General features: G+C 35.6%; 1 long non-coding RNA gene across 1 annotated transcript; it reads right to left on the bottom strand.

The window, feature by feature from the left end:
• Nucleotides 1–53: 53 nt before the first annotated feature.
• On the bottom strand, nt 54–1,023 carry LOC127634118 (uncharacterized). The gene is made up of 3 exons (XR_007969324.1): nt 945–1,023; nt 698–812; nt 54–434 (listed from the first exon to the last, which is right to left on the bottom strand). It is a non-coding gene; the product is annotated as an uncharacterized LOC127634118 (long non-coding RNA).
• Between the last annotated feature and the right edge of the window lie 4,965 nt (nt 1,024–5,988).

The raw sequence follows: 5,988 nt of genomic DNA, 5'->3' as shown, positions 1-5,988 counted from the left end.
GTCTTTAGAATTAACACAATCCATTTTATTGATTTGTTTTAATTGAGTGGGTTATTGTCATCACCCCTATATTTAAAGTAACTTTTTAACTTCAAGTTTAAATCTATCTCCTTTACACATCTAAACAAAAAATGAAAATAAACATTACACATAGAGAGGAATATATTCTTCATAAACAAAGTGCAGATACTATATAATACAGAACAATTGACGAACATTTTGATTATATGTTAACTTATATGCATAGTTTTTAGTAATCAACACTGGTTATGTTGCATTCAGTGTAGATGATGTTTTAAATGATAATATGGCGTTTATGGGGCGCACAGTCGGTTCATTTGCCTTCCTCTTCTTGTCCACAAATTCCATGGCTCTCTTCACCCAAGGCTTTTCTGGATCGGAGCAAACAGTAACTACCTCTGACTGTTTTAAATCTACAAATTCATGAAAGTAAAAAATTAGCATGATGATAAAATAAAATATATAGGTTATATTTATGGCACAAATAGTTAATAATGTGTTTATTTTTTTTATGCTGTTCCTAAAACCTGGTTTGGTATCAAAAAATTTTCAATATGCTGAACTTGAAATACACCCTTTATTGAAAACAGCCTTTTTAGCTCAAATTGTACGATTAATACTGTAGTTTGCCCAGGTCTGTCATAACTTATAGAGTTCCACAAGAAAAATAACTCACCCAATGGCATCAATATGGCAAATTCCTGCTTTTTGTCGCTTGTAATATATTATATTTTCCTTGCGTAGTATAGTATTTGATGTCTTGAGACAAGGGCAGGATGAAAGGCCATTCACTGCAAACATAGTTTAAACACCTCAGAATGACATTCATTAAGTCAAGATCATGTCATTTCAGGTAACATCATATTTATTATATTTATCAGTAAAAAGCATGAACATTTTTTACAGAGACATAAAGTTCTTACTTTGGCAGGTGACATAAGTGAGCAGCATTGTAGCTAGGCACAGTAGAATTGATAGCGACCTCATCTTCTCTCATGCAAGTCTGATGTGTAATACCTATAGCTTACCACAACATGCACTTTTATAAAAGCTCACAAGGGGGAAAATGAACATCATAGCTTCCTCCCACAGAGATGTCACCTGTCAGCTTGGAAACAAAATGACCCCCCAATCACCTCTCGGTCGACCACCATCATCTCACAGGAACATTTGCAGCTCTCCGTTTGCAATTATAGAGACAGATCATTGTATTTAATGGTCTTCATGTCAATGAAGCTGAGGTCAACCTAAATATACAGTAGGTGTGTTGCACAACGGAAAGTACCATGATGTACAGAATGAAGAAAAAATGATAATAATTAATGAGTTTTGCACGTGATACAGTGACCACTTACAGTGTATCATGCACAATGTACAATTTCTTTAAAATCTGTAGACATTTCAGAACACATTTACCATTAAATAACCAAATAATAATCATGCCCTTTAAATAAAAGTGAAATACGAATGTAATGGGTAGCAAGACACCTTTATAACACATGATATGCTTAACTAGCAACATTTCAAACAGTGGTTTACATAAATTGCGAGCAAATATGATAGATATCGCTGTGAACAATGTAAACATGGCAAAATTGATCTTCATGCATTCTTTTAGACTTGGTAATATTGAGACATCGCATTGGTTTCCTGCAGCGTTGTGGTTTGTGTTTTGTAGGGGCTGCTATGTGACAAAGCCTCTGTGGTCATTCACCGAACTGGGGGGGAAATACACAATAAATATACCTACACCCTTTTTCCAAGTACAGAGGACAGATTTTCTAATAATCAAACTAAGTCAGACAAAAGTGATGGTTTTATTTGGAAATTATGAATGTGATAATGTATATTTGCCATCTCTGGAATCAGTTCTAAAAATGTTTCAAGTCAATGTACAAAAGCTAAACCCACTTAGGTCAGATGAAGTCAGTTATCAAACAAAAGGGTATATTCAATAGAACAAATAAGGGTAATTAGAGAGTTTATGTTTGAAGGACATAAACATTTATTCATTTAAAAGATACTTTTATCCAAAGCAATTTACAAATGAGAATAATACAGGTAGAATACAAGAAGTGTTATATTAGGTGTCTTTAACTACTATGTACTTAAGTATATGAGACAATGTACTCATTATATACATGTTGTTGCATTGTACTTACTGTACATTTAAAGAAACTGCAGTTAATTACATTTTTAGTTAGTCATTTACATGCTTTTATGAAAGTAGTTAATGCTTACTGACTGAGCTGCATGTATACGGAAGTAAAGAGTACGCCACTTATACAGTGCATGTTAACCGGAACGCTGCTTTCTCACAATAACCCGCTATCTGGTGTTAATGTAAACGTAGTTAAAACTTACCCCTAACATTTCCCCAACCCCAACCCTGACCCAAACCTCTACCTCTACTCCTAAACCTAAGTACCTCAACCTCAGTAGCAGCTAATGTGAATCTTGTGAGAATTTAAAGTAAATTTTATTGTATTATTTTAATGTTAGTACATAGTAGTTGTACACACCTAATATAAAGTTGAACCAGAAGTGTTACCTAGCCAAGGTACCAGAGCAGGATAAAATAAAATTGTGAACACCAAAAAAAAGAACCATGTGCATGTGCATCTACTGAGGCTGCTGATGGGGAAAAGTCATTGTGGTGTACTGTAAAATCATATGACCTTTAATGTGTGCGATGTAAAGTGTCAGGACCCGGTCTCGAACCCGGGTCTCCGGTGTGAGAAACAGTCACTTAGCAAACGGAGCCACTAGTGGTCAGCAGAACCCAAAAGATGAGGCAGACACAGCAGTACTAGAGACGTTGTTTTAATAATATAAAAAGTAAAGATCTTCAGGCAAAAAATATAAATCCACAATGTCAAACGTCATTCCAGGAAAAAAGGTAATACACCAAGTAAAATGATAAATCCACAAGGTAAGAAGGTACAGCAGAAAAAAGGCCTCAAAAGATAATCCAAAAAAATAAATGAGTACCAAAACAGAGTACCACAAGAGAATCCAACTGGCGCCACAAACATTCACCACTTCACTGTAGCTGGGTGCTAACTTTCAAACACAGAGCGGAAAACTAAGGGTTTAAAGACATAAAAGGGAAACGAGGCACAGGTGCAAATAATAACTGGATCAGACAAAAGGCATCATGGAAAACCCCGACCGAATGCTGACATAAAGTTTTATGACGTTTAGGTGGAACTGCAGTGCCCCATGAAACCTTTCCTCATTGCTCTTTTGGCACCTAGTAAAGATATATTCATCTTTAAAGACATAGGACATACAAGCAATAAGCAAACATTTAAAATAAAGACTGCCATGCTACAGCACAGAAAACCATAGGTCATGTGATTTCTGCATGTTTAAATTGTTTAGATACATTTTTGTCATTGATATCTGAAAGGAAATTCCTGTGCAGCAGCAGTTGCTACATCCAGCAGAGACTAAATAATATACAATATTAACTTTATAATAAACTCTGACAAACTATAAATAAAATAGGGTAATAACTAAACATACAAGAGACAGGGTATAGATTTATACCCTGTTGAAGAAGAAGAAGAAATAAACTGCATTGCTGGTCACCAGCAAATGTTGTGTTTTGGATGCTGGTCACCAGGATAGTGTCCTGGTGCCCTCAGCAGGCTTAGTGAGATAGTTCACCCAAAAATATAAATTCTCTCATCATTTACTCACCCTCATGCCATGCAGCTTCAGAGGTCGGGTCACCACTCACTGGCATTGTATGGACCTACAGTGCGAAATATTCTTCTAAAAATCTTTGTTTCTGTTCTGCAGAAGAAAGAAAGTCATACACATCTGGGATGGCACATGGATGAGTAAATGATGTGAGAATATTCATTTCTGGTTGAACTATCCCTTTAATGAGTTTACAGAGCCTTCTTTGGTCAACAAGCTTAATTAGGAAGACCATACTGGTCAAAGATAAATTTATATAGTGAACGACATTATGCTGGTATACCAGCTATACAAGCACTAAGCACCATAACCCATCTTATAAGAGCATTAAAGTTCATGCTAGTCTTTTCAACAGGGTATATTATGATAGCAGGGGGTATTAGAACTGCTTGTGAATTTGCATCTGTTTCAAACTGTATGCAGGTTTAAATTAGTTTGTCCCCAATTCAAAGTACATTTAAAATAGTATATCCAAGGTACCATACCATTTGCAGTAGTTTTGAATCTACACTAGTAGTGAATCTTTGCATGCTTTTGGGACTAAAATTGCCTACAACTATTCAGGGGTGGAAGGAGTTTTGAAAAATAATACTCAAGTAAAAGTACTGTTACTTCTTAAAAAATGTAGTGTGAGTAGAGTAAAAGTACCTGTCCTAAAAACTACTCAAGTAAGATAAAAAGAGTAGCTCATTTAAAAGTACTCGAGAGTAGTGAGTATTGAGTACTGAGTTGCAAAAGCTATGCCCCTTTATAATAAAAACTGTATGCTGCAATTTAAAAATATAGCACAAATACCATAATTTACATTCCATTCTATGGCTGTTTATCAGAAAGAACAAGAAATATAGGTTTTTTATAGGTGGTTGTGATTGACCACTTTTAAAATGCATCACTTATCTATGATACTGTGAACACCTATATGAATCTGATTTAAAAATAAATAAAAAAAGGGTGACATTAATACAAAAATGAAAAGATTACAAATAATAATAATAATAAATAATGTATGAAACAGTCACATTAAAATCAGTTTATAGTTTCTGTCATGGCACACATTCGTTAGTTATGTTTTAGCACCATCTTGTGGTAGTTTGATGTAACAACAAAATGAACATTGTTAACTGTGTACTGTTTTCTAAGTGGTTTGTTCAGATCATGTGACCCTTAGGTTAGAGGTTGATCAGGAAATAACCTCAGTGTTCCAGATTCTATCCATGCGGTTGGTCAAGAAATATCTTCTCTCTGTTTCCTTTACATTTGTGCCTTGGAGAGCTTTTGCTTGTAAGTTTGTTATCTTTTCTTTTCAGTGCTTTATGCAAATGTGTATGTGTATATATTTGTAATTCATAGGTTTGAGCTTAAAAACTATTCTATGGTGATTTGTTAACAACAGTAACTACAATACGCAAAGCTGAATGTAATCTTTGGAATACATGTTCAAATAATATTTGTACACAGTGGGGAATTAATTTGTTTATTTTGAGAACATTTTGTAACAAGACATTTGTAATTTTTGTATGTTTCAGTTTTACAAAAAGAATAAGAAAGAGGAAAGAACATAACAGTAAAAACCCTCAACTTTACTACAGCGTCTGACCTTTTCTGACTCCTGTTAGCTATCTGTCAATTTTGCGTAGATGAAACAGGAATCTAGGACAGAATAGTAAAAAAGCAACCCCTCAGTGGGCACTATAGTTCAAGGAAAGCAAGCTCTACCTCTATCTTTCCTCAGTCATCATCACGCCTGGTAATCCTAGACGGCATTAGCGATACATGATGGCGGAGAAAGCTACTGAGGTTGAAGAAGCAGCAGAGCAAAGTCAAGCATTAGAAACAAGGTCTATAGCTTCTGCATCAACTAATAGATCAAGAAGCTCATCAGCTAGCAAAGCTGCTGCAAAAGCTCACGCTAAGCTGGAAGCCGCACAAGCCAAGACTGAATTCCTTAAAAAAGAATTTGAAATCATGATTGAAAAAGCTCAACTGAAAGTGACAGAGGCTCACATGGAAGCATCTCTATCAGCTTTAAAGCATGAAAGTGAAGTAGCAGCAGCGATCGCTGAGGCAAAGGTGCTGGAAGCAGCAGCAGAAAGTGAGCTCGAAGAAAAGATCTCAGACATGAGAGAGGGTTATGATCGCACTCGTGATTACATCATGAGCCAGTCTCAAATAGGGTTAATGCCGCCAGAAGGTGTTGAGTCATATCAAGCTCCTCTAGAGCCCATTGTTCATGTAATCAGGCATGAAACACCCCCAATG

The sequence above is a fragment of the Xyrauchen texanus genome, chromosome 41 (assembly GCF_025860055.1).
Source record: "Xyrauchen texanus isolate HMW12.3.18 chromosome 41, RBS_HiC_50CHRs, whole genome shotgun sequence".
Classification (NCBI taxonomy): Eukaryota; Metazoa; Chordata; class Actinopteri; order Cypriniformes; family Catostomidae; genus Xyrauchen; species Xyrauchen texanus.
This window is presented reverse-complemented; position numbering and strand designations above follow the sequence as displayed.